This window comes from Henckelia pumila, chromosome 3 (assembly GCF_033568475.1).
Source record: "Henckelia pumila isolate YLH828 chromosome 3, ASM3356847v2, whole genome shotgun sequence".
Classification (NCBI taxonomy): domain Eukaryota; kingdom Viridiplantae; phylum Streptophyta; class Magnoliopsida; order Lamiales; family Gesneriaceae; genus Henckelia; species Henckelia pumila.
Genome location: NC_133122.1, coordinates 136,948,459 through 136,965,629, shown reverse-complemented (window position 1 = coordinate 136,965,629; position 17,171 = coordinate 136,948,459). Strand labels below are relative to the sequence as shown.

Below are 17,171 nucleotides of genomic sequence, written 5' to 3'. Positions count from 1 at the left end.
AGTGAGAGCTATCTTCCACACTATTATATTGTGGCTCTTATTCATTTAGAAAGGGTAGGATAGGATAGGCATGCTTAATGGTTCGGTTCGGCCCGGAACCGAACCGGACCCGACCCTAAAAACCCGGAACCGAACCCGGTATGGAAGAACCGGACCCGGGACCAATCCATTAATTATGGATTGAACCGGTTCAGGATTTTCTGAACCGGTTCATCCGGTTCCGGTTCCTGGACCGGATCCGACCCGGATTCGGACCAAAAACCGGTAAAAAAAATAAACAAAAAAACGGGAAAAAAAATAATAAAAAAAATTACAAAGCAATTGGGCCAAGCCGTTGGCACAAAAGGCTACTGCATGTATTTATTAAAAATTATTATTAAATATTAATTGCAATTTGGCATTTAATATAGGGCCAAATTTCCAAAAAAAAATTGTTTGAGCTTCGACGAAGATCCGGAGTATTCGAAGTATATTTTGGTAAATTGTGATGAATTTTAGATGTACAATTGTGAAAATAAATGTTACAAGTTATTATGTTATAGAAATTTTATATTATCAAGTACTATTTGAGTTCAAAATTAATGCAAATAAAAGTTTTTTCAATCGAAGCTTAAATTACTTTGAAAATGAATAAATTTGTGTTTGAAAATTCAAAACGCGTATATAACATTCGATTTTTTTTAATTAAATCAAATTTTTAATTCAATTTTTTTTTTCAAATATAAAACAAATATTCTTAAATAAAAATTTAAACTTTGGGAATTTTTTTTTAAAAAAAAATACAAAACGGGCCGAAACCGGCCCGGAACCCAAAGAAAAGGGTTCCGGTTCGAATTGAAGCTTGGAACCGTAACTGGTTCCGGGGTCGAATTGGTTACAAGCTTTTAGCTTGGAACCGTAACCGGAACCGGACCGGTTTTGTACCGGTTCCGACCGGTTCCGGGACCCTTAAGCATGCGTAGGGTAGGAGTATTCAGGTTAAGTAGATTAACATTTAATTAACTGTTTAAAGGATAAAAAGCCAAGATTTTTAAGAGTGTGTATTCAACCTCCCCCTACACATATCCCATCCCCAACACATAATCACTAAATCATATAATTGAAAGAGGAGTTCAAAAGCCACAAAATCAAAATGTTATACAAGTACTGAACTTGATCATCTTGACACTCAAAGGGTCAACTTGGTTCGTGTAATGTGATAATTGAATGATTAATATTTTGATTGATACTGATTGATAAAGACATATATCAATCAAGACATATATATAGATAGATATATGTTGAGATAAATTATATGGTGTGTAGTATGATTTTTATTTGTAGGATAAATAGATTATTGTGTATCTACCTATGTACCAAAGTACCCTTACCCAAAATCCAAAGCCCACTATATATGTACTAGACGACAAAATATATTTTTCATGGCTCCCGTCACTTTTCACAGTAGAAAATCACAAAAGTGATCTGAAGCTTTGGTGCACATCAGTAGAAATAAGCATCATCAATCGTGGAATTAATGTTTTCGTTGGTTTTTTCTGTTCTGATCTTTGTTCGCCGGTTATATTTTTTATTTTTTAAGAGTTATTTGCACCAAATACCATGTAAAATATTGTAAATGCGTATTCTTCCTCTGTAAAATTGTAATAGCATCTTCAACCCTGACCTTTATAAATTAGCACACGTGCCACTTCATATAAGTGATTGTTGCGAACGCGTCATTCATGCCACTAGGCAAATATTTTGGTTTTTTTTTACATCAAATACCCTGTGAAATATTAAAAAAATATATTTGACCCCTTAAGAATATAACTTTTAACATATTCAAATCATAATGCACAATTTTAATAAAAATAAATTATCAAATATTTATCAAATATTTTTAATTTAATTAATTTTTAATTTATTTCAAATGTATTATTCTTAATTAATTTCTACAAAACATATTACTATTTTATGTTGTTATCATTATTTTATTAAACTCGCTTAGTGTTTTCAATTTTTTCATTAAAAATGCATTGATAAAAAAGTATTTAAACACCTAAAAGTGCCAAAGTATTGAACCAAAATGATAAGTTATGAATATTACTTTTTTAATTTAGGACTATATAGTATTGAACCAAAATATAAATTTTTCGAAAATATGTATTGTCAAATTTGCAGTAAATAATAAAAAAAACTAAAGTTGTTATATAATAATAAAATTTACTATTAAAATATATTTTTCAGATAAAATAAATTTTATTTTTCATAGTTATTTAATTAAAATATTATTTTATTCAATTAAAATTAATAGTAAATTTTATCATTATATAAATATTTTATTTTTTATTATTTATTACAAATTGTGCAATGCATCTTCTCAATAATTCAGATTTTAATTCAATATTATATAGTCCTAAATAAAAAAAAATGATATGTTTGAACTCATCATTTTAATTAGTTTAATATTTTGGTACTTTTACGTATTTAAATCTTTGTTTATGAATGCATATTTAATGCAAAATTTTAAAACACGAAGTGAATTTAATAAAATAATTATAACAATATAAAGTAATGATATTTTTTTAAGAAACAAATTAATTAATAAGAATAAATTAAAAATAAAAATTAATAAAATGAAAAATGTTTGAAAGATAATATTTTATAATTGGATCTTACTGAAATTGTATATAATGATTTGAATAGATTTAAAAATGATACTCTCAATAAGTCAAATATGTATTTTTAATATTTCACAAGGGTATTTTGTGCAAAAAAAATCAAAATATTTGTCCAGTCACATGAATGGCACGTGCGCAACAATAACTCATATGAATGGGCACGTGTCTGATTTTATAAAATTTCAGGGTTGAAGACATTAAAATTTTACATGAGAGAAGCGTGTATTTTCAATATTTTACGAAGTATTTGATGTAAATAAATTTATTTTTAATGGATGCAAAATATATGTACACCATGAAAATCAACTGTAGAATACATGAGATTTGACATTTAGCCCATTTGAAATTCCCGACTGAAAATTTCGTTCACTCCATAATGTTTTTCGTCGGTTCCACTTTCAATTTGAAGCCAACAATTCAAGAGCAATTTCTCTTTCCATTTTCTTTTGCCGAGGATGAAGGGGATTTTAGGTGTGGGCTTTTTTCATATTTATATTTATATTTATATTTATATTTATATACATATTATATATATATATGTATGTATAGACAGTTTTGCTATGCTGCCCACCAACCGTGCCAACCTCTGTGTCCACCATGTATAAAACACTCAACTATTACACATGGTGGGCACAGAGGTTGGCACGGTTGGTGGGCAACATAGTAAAACTGTATGTATAGATATATAGATATACATTGAGGGAGATTTAAGTAATTTTCATAATCAATATCTCGCTATTGTTGATTATCTAAGGGGAGACGTGGGACTTCTATTCAAGTTCAAACAGTATCTGAATAAATTAAAAATTAAAAAAAAAAAACAATCTTTACTCCCATTAAACGAGTCAAACAACGAACAAGTGAAACAATCAAAGTTTATAATTTTTACCAAACAAAGGTAGGTTTTGGAGAGTAAGATTCATTGGACCATATGCAAATGGATGTATATTGTTTCCAAAAAAACAAAAAAAAAACGGATGTATATGTTATTTTTGTATATATTTTATCTTCGCACGTAATCATTCATTTATATGACTATAGATTACATACGGATAGGTCGATGCTAACAAACTTGTAGTGCCCGTCTGTCAGCATCAATGGATCGGATCATATTTGCATATCAAATCAAATGATTTGCAATATAATCTGGTAGTATTCGTCTGCCACCCGAAAGACAACATCGATAGATCATTAAGTATGGTATGGTAATGTATTTGGTACCACAAAAGAAAACATGTAATTTTATTCTTACAAGCAAATATGTTTTTGGTTTTAAATGTATAATTTATCGAAGTTTGATTTTCACGTAATAACTCACTTTTTTTTTTTTGTTTCTTTGCTTGACCGAAACCACCAATACTCAACATAACTTATATGACAAAAATAAAACTTATATTACACATTAAAAACTACCTAAACAAATTAGGTAAACGACGTATTTTTATCATCTTAGTATTGGGGTCGTTTTGATTATTTTCCACTTTGTTTTTTTTTTTTTTTTTTTGCTTATATGGATTTTAATGTGTATAATATAGGTATTATTCTGGCCATAGTGTCAAGTAAAAAACTATTGGTATTAAATAAATCATTTTTGATCGAGTTAATGGTTGCGGGCAAAACAAAAATTACCAAAACAAAAGAAACCTAAATTATAAGACGAAAATTGAACTTGACAAATTATAAGACTAAAATCCAAAACTAACTATTCTTACATGACTAAAATTACAATTTTTTTTAAAAAAATAATCTCTAACAATTCATAAATTTATATTTATTTTTTAAAAAGATAATTTGATAGTTACATTTTCAAACACTTTTAACACTAATCTAACTAGTATCTAAAATATGTCGCATACAATTATTATTAAGTAAATGTGAATTTATCTTGAAAATTGGTATTTATTTTCACAGATACCAGTTAAACATAAAATTTTTAATTCTAGCGAAGTATGACTTTGCCATGTACAAATTTATTATGTCAAACTTATTTTTATTTGTAATCATTTTATTTATCAGAAGTTATTAGTCGCACCACTTGTGAGGCGTAAATCTATTTTGCTTGTTTAAAATTTAACTATGCAAATTCTTTTCTTTTTTTTCTTTTTTTCTTTTTTTGAAGAAACTATGCAAATTCTATTCTCTATGGAATGGTCCCTTCATTTATAATGCCGGCAACCTACCAAGCATTGCATTTAATATTAAACACTGCCCAGAAAAACACATGCTTCTCTGATTATAACTTCATTAATTTAGTTCAAAAAAAAACTTCATATACTAAATAAAATTTAAAAAAAATTGGTGCAATTAGACAAATTCATCATTTCAGACACCTTTGTCAAGTTTTATTTTTAAAAATTTGTGGCGGTACTTTCAACGTAAAATTATACTTATTGCCCAGCAAATACATTGTTTAATCAAAGTTGATTCAGAAATTACTAAACAGGGCTGAACAAGAATTCTTGGCATCAGTCACTAAAACTTTAGAGATGATGCACTTGAAATTATGATAGACACAACATTTGCCATGAAATAGGCTTCAAATCCAGAATAATGTCATGGAAAGAATATAAAATACAAGACATCAAACTGGACTCAACATCTCGAATCACTCAAAATTTCAATATTTTTGTACCATTCTTGGTTCCTTGTACTTTGAATGCGAACATAAACTTGGCTAACCACCCCATCCACCAATACACTATAATTTGTATCGCCTCTTCTTCCTCACCCGTTATTACATAAGAGTTCTCGATGAAAACGTTTGTGATGACCAACAATGAAGTATAAACAATGCGTAGCAATGGATTCAAACAATCAACCTGAATATAAAGTGATAAACTCTTCAATTAGCTGTTTGCATGATCAAGTAGTCGGTCACAGAACTTCTTTGGTTAGCTGTCTATTCAAACCAATGGGGATAAAAAAAATACCAGATTTTCCCCACCACATACCTGAGCAATCAGTGAATATGTCAAACATGGTTCTCCTGTGCGTGCCTTTTGTTGCCTCTTTCTGAATAATCAAGCCTCCTCAGTCTGTTTCTATCCTCCGAATAGTCCTGGTGATTTTGTTTATGGGATCCTGATAAATGATCAGTGGCTGTTTTCCCTGTGATGATTCGACTTCTCCTTCCTCCACAGGATCAAAATCAGCTCCATGTGATGATTGCCCTTTAGTCGATTGGTAATGACCATCTCTGGCCTCATATGGTAATTTGACGGGTTGAGAGCTCTCATGGCCCGGTTTAACTGAAGGTTTAGACCAGCTTTGCTTTTTCCTTTCGTAGTTACTCTTTTCACTCTCACCAGGAACTTCAACGTCCTCCAGTTCCCTCTCAAGCTCATCCATTTGGTCCGTTTTATGAGTAATGTCGCCACGGGCCTTCCTCCGCTCCAAGGCTGCTTTGACCTTCTCTCTGTCAAATTTTTTTATAGCATCTTGAGGCGACTGGACGACTACACCATCCTTGTTAGACAAATTTCTGCCCTGATATTTATCGTTTGGTTCTACTGGATCCCTCGTTTCAATCCGACCAGAATTCCCTTCTTGATCATGCTTTCCATGTCCTTCACTCCCAAACCTTGTTTTATTCTGGACATCCTCTGCGTTCAAAGCACGAGGTGTTGCTTCCAGTTCATGCTTCTCAGTATCATTAATATCATGATCTCTTCTGAACTCTGAATTGCTATTTTTTTGGGATCGTCCATATTCATTGTTTTGCATTTGAGTATTTCTAGAAAGCCCACTGTGATCATCAGAAGGTTGCGGATCCTGAAGTGATCTTGATTGTGATGGCTTCGATGAAACTGCCTTTGCAGTAGCACCACCATGGGAATGGGAATTGGTAACATGCTCTTCAGTAGGCGGGCCTTTTGATGGAGGTCTTTGAGCCCCACCAGCACTCCCTTCGGCTTCACAAGCCTGAGCTGGTGGCACTCTGTTTTGTTCATAGAGTTCTAACATCTGATTACTAACCTCTGCAAATAACAAAACATCCAGTCAAAGAGAAATATTTATGAAGTGGAAAAAAGTTTGGTGAATTATATTATATCCCATTGCAATCAAGTGCATTATCCTAGATCGTCCCCTGATTCCCCTTTAACAAATTATAACCTAAAAAAATCAAATTCAACTAGAAGCACCATCTTTTCGAACATTCGTTGTGTTCTAGAGAGGTGAGACCTAGTCCATGCTAGCATGATGTTGATGTGCAAGCTACCAAAGGAAAGGCACCAACCCTCCAATTGGCGGGGGGTGACATCAAACTCCTGCCACCAAACCTTCTCGCCATCAGATGGAAGCTTTACTTTGAGAAACTTGGCAGCAAGGAAAATAGCACCAGCTGCAATATGGTGGGGCTTAAATTGCAAACATAGAGATGTTCGGAGCCTGCGTTCCGTGTTCTCAGGTCAAATGCAGGAAGAATTGCCATGGATAGGATATTATCATGACTAATCTAAATAATATATCATACCCATCGTTGACAAAGTTCCATGCAACTTGAGCTAGAGCATTTTGAGCAACCTGAAATTTCTTAATTGCCTCGACAAGGGGTTTATATGGATGCTGTAAATTAAGATCAAAACCAAGCGTTGCCAGAACAACCCTTTCCCCCTGTAAAATAAGTTCCTTTTGTTGCTCATATACCTCCTGTACCAGGATTAAACATAAATAACTGTCTTATAAAAGACACAACACCTCATCACAAAATACAAATATGGAAAACCAAAGAATGCAGATTGCACACTTGCAAAAAGTTTTCCAAATATAAGCATCTTCTGATGAACAATGAGTCAAAAGCAGATGCAAACAAACAATCAGGTTCAACCAGTTGAATTCAACCATAGAGTAGCTCCAGGAACAAAGTATCGTCACCTTCTGTTTGATCCTTTGCATGGCTGCAGCATCCTTCTTATGAATAATCTCGTAAGACACAAGAATTACATCTTTTAGAGGACGAGGAGTTTCTTCAACCTTACCCGCCAGAAACATGCATACTGTCGCAATGGTCTGTAAAGCAAAAGGGAAATAAGACCCGATCTGTTATCACACCTTTACAATAATGTTGTTGAAGAAAGTGAAAATATACAGATGATTCAACTGAATACGCACATCTCCACCAGAAATTTTTTCACATTGTGTATCTTTATAAATTCATTTTTTGTCCTTTTTCTCACTGTTTACATATCTTTTGGCTTAAAATAACGTGTTCGAATATCATAATCTAAGATCTCCCTTCATATGGAAGAAACTCAATAAACAAGGCACATGCACAACCAGATTCATCTAGTCATGACAACCACCACAAAGACAAGTCACCACACACCAAATAATCCCAAAGAATTTAGTTTTAAATCCATAATAAGATCATGATTCATATTTCCCAAAAAAACCAACGTAACCTGGAGGATAAGATACACCACCCCATCTAACTAGAAGATATTGATGAGCTTGACCCGATCACCTTAGAATTTATTACCGGTGGAAAAGCATTTGAATAAGGCAGCCGTAAAACTTTTGGAGATGAAATTTCATTGAGGCAAAACCACACCAGATACAACTGCCATTTTCTATACAAACTATAGCGCACACATTAAATATAATCAGTTGCTAAAAACTCCATATCATACTATAAACTGCCATCATGAGAAGCAGGCCTAAAAACAAAACCATTAAAAACACAACCACCATATCGTGTTCCTTTATCCTTGAAAATCAACCCCAACTTAAAGTAGCCCTGATTCGAGAATCCATGACTTCCAGAACAGAACAAGCAATTTTTTAGAAAGATTCTGAAGAAAGAAGAACTTCATATCCAAAATCAGTTCACGAGATGTTAATCTTGTAAACATTATGTTATGTATAGTCATTCTCAACCGAATCAAGTTAGTATGGAAGTCCTCGACTCCAGAACACGATAAGATCAAAGGGAGGGAGCATAAACTAACTCACCCTCCTATCATTCTTCACGTGGGACTGACGAAGGAAGAACCGATGACAAAATATAATTGCCGTAGCAATAGTGACCTGAGGCCTGCAATCATGAAACATCCAGCATAAAAATCAGAAAAAATTTATAGCATTATAAATTCATACGCTTCGACGGAAAAACTAAAGTGCAGTTAACAACCAAAAAATGGGATAGTGAACTAAATCAGTATGTCAATAGATTCTAATGATCGCCAATAGGGGGCATCTGCCAGTTAAGGCTGTCATGCTTAGAAAAACCACTGTTATGGTAATGAACTTGAAAATTATACGCTTCAAAAAAGTAGCCCCAAAACAGACTGTAGAGACAAGTCAACTTCCTTTCATTATCAGATATAAGAACCATTGGATCTGTAGAGTTGCTACAGTTCCACAAGGCCATGGGTATAGTTTCTAAGTCGAAAAAAGATAAGGTTTGAGTTTTTGAGCAAATATCTTGAAACACGATAAGAGCAGGCTGGCAATCGAAGATAGTTCCTGAAATGGATGGTCATATAGAATGATAAGAAGAAGATGCTAAAGACCAACGGCAGTGGCACAAGCCTGCATATTCTTAGTGGGCAAAAGTATGTACAGTGAGAAGCATAAAAAATTCCAGCACATCAATGAACCTCTTAAAATGATGCCTTCAAATCCCCAATCCTTCAATTGATATGTGAGACAGCAGTCGGTCGATTAGGGCAGCCAGCCACGGAGCAGTGAGGGAAACCTTCAGTCCAAGATACAAAACCACTCTATCTCTAAACTGAAGTGATAAATTTGAGGACCAGGGAATTTTCCTTTTTTTCTTGCTAACCTCAATAGCTATAACACACCCAAGTCTCCACTCAGGCAAAGTTATGCAATGTTACAGTGGCACCTTGCAGCATTGAACTAACTAACATAATCAATTTCAAAGGGCATACGCCGTGTGGACACAAAAGGAATTTAAAAAGTAAAATTTCCTTCTCCCTTTATCCTCATGATAGTTAAAGAGATAGAAGCAAGAATTCTTACCTATATCCTAACTAGCATATGCAATGTTCCCTTGCATGGATATTTTACATTAGATGTACGCCATAAAATTTACATGACATAAACTCACAACCTTAAACAATAAGAATAGCAAGAAAACTTATGCACGCAAATAACAAGTAATCACCATGCATATATACAATCCATCGGCATAAATCTAATGCTGTAAAAATACTTCACATAGTGCCATAGATGACCATCATATCACTTCTATCTCAAAATATCACTACGGCCGAAAAGCCAATGTGTGATGTTTATGCTGGCAAAATGAACACGAATTCATATGCTTCGTAAAATAAAACAAACAAAAAATGAGGAAATGAACAAGATAGAGATTATTTAAGAACTTCCAATCTCCAAAGAAAAAACTTACACTTTAAGTCTCATGCCTAAATCTTGTAAGAATGTGCAATACGACTTCCGCAGGTAATTTTCTTTCTTCAAATCAATTCCATCTCGTCTAGAAGGGGAATTTTCTTCAATTTCTTTCCTAGAGAAATACCATTGCCCACCACTGTCTTCTGGTTTTTCTTGAGAAATCCTAGAATGTCCTTCAGGTGCTCCACGATACGAGGGCTCACCAGACAAGAGGCCTGCCATTTGAAACTTTGCTTACCCACGGAGTTTAGACAATGCCAGATGATGACTTGCGTGTTAGCAAGATATGTTCAGATAACAGTCATCCATCAGCATCTGCACGTTAAACTAGATTTTAGTAGATTAAAAAGTGGTGCAACAGATTAATACAGCAGTTAATCATGTGACTTTCAAGAAACTCGAATTTTTAAAAAAGAGAAAAAAAGGAAAAGGACATTAATAAAGAGATTGAATCATGAAACCCTCAAGCACTCTGTCACAATCAATATTCAAAAGAACAAGCAAATTGTACTCTGGTAAGCACCGAATTTGTAAAGCATAAAGCAGACCATAAGCTAAACAACGTGTTATTTTTTCTTTCTTTTCTTTTTTTTTTTCTTTTTTGAATGGATCTAGACAGCAAAAGCAAGATTTAGGGTCAAAAAACACTTAATCTGAAAACCCTTCAAGCAAAAAAATGATTTTAAAGCAATCGCACTTTGTTTAAACAACAAAAGTTTGCACCTACTGCTTACAATAACATGAATTTATGTCTGAGAACAATCCATCAAAATATTGATATAGAAACTTTGGAAAACTTAAAAGGTTTTTATTACTATTTGCATATACTCGTGATGGCTATCATGTATCAACATAAAGCTTCTTCATTAAAATTCTGCCAAAAAAACCCTAGTTACATGATTTGATTAAAAATTAGATATATAAGCAATGGCTCATATTTTACATTTAGCCTAATATTGAAAAAATTTGTCCACCTAGTTGATTTCAAAAGTTCAATATTCATGCTCCAGCTGCCGCCTTAGCCAGTAGAATTCAAACAGATACGAAAACATATACGTCTACTGGTTATGCAAGTTAATAAATGAAAACAAAAAACTACAAGAAGCCCTTAATTCGATCAAGTAAAACATGCATCCTCAAGACCTAAGCACCAAGAACTAATATGTCATTTATGAAGCTTACAGTTTCAACAATAAACTAAATCAAACTGGAGGAAGAACGCAGAGTAAAATAAATAAACCCATAACATTCTAGGGCTCTTCCATAATCGAAACACTAGAAAGAAAAATCAAGATTTCAAAGTAAGCACATTCGCGGATTTGGGATTCATACGTTGAATATGCAAAAAGATTCGATAGTTTTAGCATAATAACAACACACAAGACCCATAACATTCTAGGGCTCTTCCATAATCCGGTTTTGGCGAGCACAAGATTCGATTGTTTTAGCATAATAACAACACACAAAACCCAAATCATACGAAATAAGAAAATTAGGGCAAAATTGGCTTCAACTAAATATAGCATATCAGCATTACAATCTTATCATTCGCCATCATACGAAATAAGAAAATTAGGGCAAAATTGGCTTCAACTAAATATAGCATATCAAGATTACAATCTTACCATTCGCCACCGGGAGAGGACGTAATCTCTTCACGCGGCAGATTCGGTGGCTACGATAGTAGAACTACAACGCTTCGGCGAGGGCTGAGAAGGAACGAGGATCTACAACTGTACCTTGGTCACTATAAAAGTTCACAAATTATTGCGTAGGATACATTTATCAATTTTCACTCTAAGGCATAGTTTGGTATATAGAATAGGATAAGTACATGATATATAATATAAGTGAACCGGCTTGGGATATGGCTACGTAGTCTCAGAAAGAAATATCAAAACACTAGTATGAAGTAAAAGTTCACCACATAGTCTAGGAAAGATTAATCAAACTCTCTCTTTTTTTAAGAGTTGTTTTACCACTAGTATGCCAATTTCTCTGGATTCTCCACTAACTTGTCGCCTACAAAGACCCAGCCAGCAGGTTTTCCAACACCACACCCACTGCAGCACCATCAGCATTCCCCAAGTTCAACTCATCTTTCTTAGACTACATAGTGAACTTTCTTAGACTACGTGTTTTGATATATATATCATGTAATTATCCTATCTTATATACCAAACTATGACTTAGACTGAAATTTGATAAATGTATCCTACACAATACTTTGTGAACCTTTATAGTGACCAAGATATACGTGCGGATCCTCGTTCCTTCTCAGCCCTCGCCGAAGCGTTGGATTACTACTATCGCAGCCACCGAATCTGCCGCGTGAGAGATTACGTCCTCTCCCCGTGGCGAATCATAAGATTGTAATCTTGATATGCTATATTTAGATGAAGCCAATTTTGCCCTAATTTTCTTATTTCATATGATTTGGGTCTGTGTTGTTATTGTGCTAAAACAATCGAATCTTGTTCTCGCCAAAATCGATTTTTTTTGCATATTCAACATATGAATCTCAAATCCGCGAATGTGCTTACTTTGAAATCTTGATTCTTCTTTCTAGTCTTTCGATTATGAAAGAGCCCTAGAATTTTATGGGTTCATTTATTTTACTCCGCGTTCTTCCCCCAATTTGGTTTAGTTCATTGGTGAAACTGTAAGCTTCATAAATGACATATCAGTTCTTGGTGCTTAGGTCTTGAGGATGCATGTTTTACTTGACCGAATTAAGGACTTCTTGAAGTTTTTTGTTTCCATTTATTAACTTGCATAACCCGTAGACGTATATGTTTTCCTATCTGTTTGAATTCTACTGGCTAAGGCAGCAGCTGGAGCATGAATATTGAACCTTTGAAATCAACTAGCTAGACAAATTTTTTCAATATTTTGGTGAATGTCAAGGCTAAATTTAAAATATGAGCTATTGCTCTCATTCTCACCCTTATATAACTAATTTTTATTCAAATCATGTAACTAGGGTTTTTTTTGGCAAAATTGTAATGAAGAAGCTTTTTGTTGATACACTCCAGTTTCTGGTACGTTTTTTTCTTATTTCCCTTCGGAAATTAGTGTTGTGCCCACTGCCCAGATTATTTTTAATTTTGGGATGTATTTTCTTAATTGTTGCTTTTGGATATTATGCAAGGTTCTAAAATTCGCTAGGCAGCGCCTAGGCCGCCTAGGCAGGGACTAGACGCCGCTAGGCGGATTCCACGATATCAACATAAATTGGTTTATTCCAACGTTGGAGGAAGATTTAAACCCCAATACAAATCTGTAGCATCTTTAATTTTTGTTTTCTACCCAATTGGGCTGTTATTTTTATGAGCCCAAAAAAAATAATACTAGAGCCCATAAATGCATAGTAAAAGCACATAAAAGATGCATAGTAAAAGCCCAAAAAAAATCTTAAATCCCTAGGAATTTTTTCAGTTCTCTCTCCTCGCATATTTTTGTCGGCAGATTCTATCTTTTTCCTCATCTCATCACCATTTCGAAACTTCAAGCTCCGATCTACGCCGCCTTGTTGGTTGAAAAATCCTCTTGGCAAAGGCTTTCTTCCAATGCCTATTTTCCTAAGTTTGGAGCTCGAGTATATGAAAATAGTAATAAAAACTTTTTAAGTTTTCCAAAGTTGCTATATCAATATTTCGATGGATTGTGATGAGAATCTCAGACATAAATTCACGTTATTGCAAGCAGTAGGTGTAACCAAATGGGTTGTGCTCCATTGGATCATTTCGAGGATATCACTGCAAGAAACTTTTAGTTGTTTAAACAAAGTGCGTAAACAAAGTGCGATTGCTTTAAAATCATGTTCTTGCTTAAGATTAAGTGTTTTTTGCACTTCAATCTTGCTTTGTTGTCTAGATCCATTCAAAAAAGAAAGAAAAAGAAACAAAGAAAGAAAAAATAACATGTTGTTCAGCTTATGGTCCGCCTATGTAGCATGAATACAGCAGATTTTGTTTTGAAGTATTGGATACGGATACGATACGGATACGGATACGCAAATACCCATTTCGAACACGGCAAAAAACGTGTCCTTGCCTTTTTTGAAGTTAGACCAGTCGGATACGGCTAGGACACGGTTAGGATACGGCTAGGACACGTTTTCGATAAGTTTGGGCTCAATTTCAAAAAATCTAAAATTTCTAAGGTTAAATTGAAAAGCAACAAGACTTATAAGGACTATTTAATAAATATACTAAAATTAATTGGGCCTAAAAAGCCTTAATTAGTAGTCTTCCTTCTTCAATTATTTTTCTTCCAGTGCGTCTTTCTATCATCATCGTTCAGTCATCCCAAATTCCCAATACCAATCGGCAGTCGCTGTCCCTCGCCGCGGCCCGCCGCTCTCCTGTGCTCGCCGTCGCCTATTGCTGCACTCCAGTTTCTGGTACGTTTTTTTCTTATTTCCCTTCTGAAATTAGTGTTGTGCCCACTGCCCAGATTATTTTTAATTTTGGGATGTATTTTCTTAATTGTTGCTTTTGGATATTATGCAAGGTTCTAAAATTCGCTAGGCAGCGCCTAGGCCGCCTAGGCAGGGACTAGACGCCGCTAGGCGGATTCCACGATATCAACATAAATTGGTTTATTCCAACGTTGGAGGAAGATTTAAACCCCAATACAAATCTGTAGCATCTTTAATTTTTGTTTTCTACCCAATTGGGCTGTTATTTTTATGAGCCCAAAAAAAATAATCCTAGAGCCCATAAATGCATAGTAAAAGCACATAAAAGATGCATAGTAAAAGCCCAAAAAAAATCTTAAATCCCTAGGAATTTTTTCAGTTCTCTCTCCTCGCATATTTTTGTCGGCAGATTCTATCTTTTTCCTCATCTCATCACCATTTCGAAACTTCAAGCTCCAATCTACGCCGCCTTGTTGGTTGAAAAATCCTCTTGGCAAAGGCTTTCTTCCAATGCCTATTTTCCTAAGTTTGGAGCTCGACCTGTCGAACCCATTTTTCTCCGCCGCCACCGTTCACCTCTCTTGCCGTCGCCGCCTAGGGGCGCCCAGGACCGCCTAGGGGCGCGCAGGACCGCCTAGGCGCCAGGGCCGCCTAGGGTGACCGACTAGCCCTTTTTCGGGGCGGTCAGCACGCGCCCAGCGACTAGGCGGCCGCCTAGGGCGAAATTTAGAACACTGATATTATGATTGATGAAATATGGTTTTCTACTCTATGATTTTTAATTTCTAATACTAAATTTATATATATTTAATATTCGTCATATCCTAGCAGTATCGTGTCTTATATTTTTAAAATTTGCCGTATCGCCGTATACGTGTCGTGTCCGATACGATACTCGTACCCGTATCCATGCAACATAGCGGTCTGCTTTATGTTTCACTTTACAAATTTGGTGCTTACCAGAGCACAATTTGCTTGTTCTTTTGAATATTGATTGGAAATGGTTTAAGGTATGTTTATTCATGATTGAACAATTTCTGCACACTATAACAAAGATTGTACAGCATGTTAAGGACAAATGTATACAAATTACAATAGTAGCATAGCTGTAAGTCATCGTAGTAATATTTGAACACAGATGCATTAAAAATTTTACAAGATAATGCTATTATTTGCAGGTACTGACTGAAAAACTCAAAAGAGTACTGAATGAAAAACTCAAGCTACTCCAATCAAATGACTATACAAAATGCCTAACCATAACTTTCGAACAGGTAAACCAGTGCAGATTAAATTGGCTTGAGTCTTTTTCTTTTTCCCGGGAGGTGGGGAGCTATCATCATTCAATTAATCGCAGCCACTCTCCAAATGGGGACTTAAGAACAGATCTATTTATTTTCTTACCAATGTGCAATGTAAATAAAAGAATATGGATCGCAAATAGCAGTAGCAATTTTCATTTATTGACATCAGAGCACTAGCAACTTTCATCATTCTATTTATTTCATTTAAAAACATTGAGAGGACATATTTAAAAATAAAGGAACATAATGAAATATTTAAGTCTTTCTATGCAAAAGCAATAAGACAAACAGAATGCAACAATCAGCATCAACAAAAGAAAAACTATAAAAATTTCAAACATAAACAATCATCATAAAAATTGAGAATCATTAATCAAAGAACATATCCACGACCAGAACTCATTAGAAGATTGCATCTTACTCCTACTAAATAAGAAAAGAGGTCAAATCAAAAACATCAGAAAGCCCAAAAAAGTTGTCAAATAAGGGATCCCACTAAAATAAGTCTCACAGGTTACCCCATTACACCAAAGAATAATAGTCTCGGAATAACAAACTCAGCATACAAAAACACAAAGTTATAGGAAGAGATCTAAGCTGCAGTGGAGAAAAGAAGACCACTGAACGAGGGAAGGAAGCCATGAATGAGGGGGCTGCTCTACAGAATGTCATTAGCAGTGACACACCGAATGCGTATTTTCTTTACTGGGAAGTGATGGGGGAGACGAGACGTCAATCTCACGACGGTGTGAGCTTTTCTTAACAGTGAAAAAACACAACGCATTCCGCTCCACCCAGAGAAACCATTGACTCGACCAGATCAAAACGAAAAGCAACCCAAACTCTCGAAAAAGCCACCAGAAAAATTCAAAAAATTCACACAACGAAAAACAGTCGCAAAGATAGAAAGATAACTTCAAAACACAAAACAAACAAGAAATTGAAGTCACAAATCTCACATCAGTGAGTAAGATCTTCGTGCGAGCGATCGAGCGACTTCTGCAGCCGCCAAAGATGAAGAGATTCAAGTTGCCGAGTAAAAAAAAACAAGAAAAACTTACTGTTCGAATGAAGCTGAACCCGAAAAATCGAAACGATTGACCCAAAAACGAGCGAATATCTGGAGATCTTCGTGCCCTGTGTTCAAAGTGACGCAGAGAGCTTTGGGAAAACTAAAATGTCTGGCTAGGGTTTCCGAAAGAACGCCAAGAAGATTGGGGAAAACTAAAAAATGATATATTAATTTAATTTAATTACTGATATTTCACCCGTGCTATACACGAAATAATATTATTAAAAAATAATTATTATTCAAAATTCTATATATATTTAAAATAAAAATAAAAACATTACAAATTGATTTATACTTGAGTCTATTTTTCCTCTCATAGCTCTGAAGCAAAA

At 34.5% G+C, this 17,171-nt stretch overlaps 1 long non-coding RNA gene and 1 pseudogene across 1 annotated transcript; one reads left to right on the top strand and one right to left on the bottom strand.

The window, feature by feature from the left end:
• Nucleotides 1-5,106: 5,106 nt before the first annotated feature.
• Nucleotides 5,107-16,965, bottom strand: LOC140886507 (cyclin-T1-3-like; annotated as a pseudogene).
• On the top strand, nucleotides 12,432-15,720 carry LOC140886508 (uncharacterized). The gene is made up of 2 exons (XR_012151574.1): nucleotides 12,432-13,085; nucleotides 13,640-15,720. It is a non-coding gene; the product is annotated as an uncharacterized lncRNA (long non-coding RNA).
• Nucleotides 16,966-17,171: the final 206 nt, after the last annotated feature.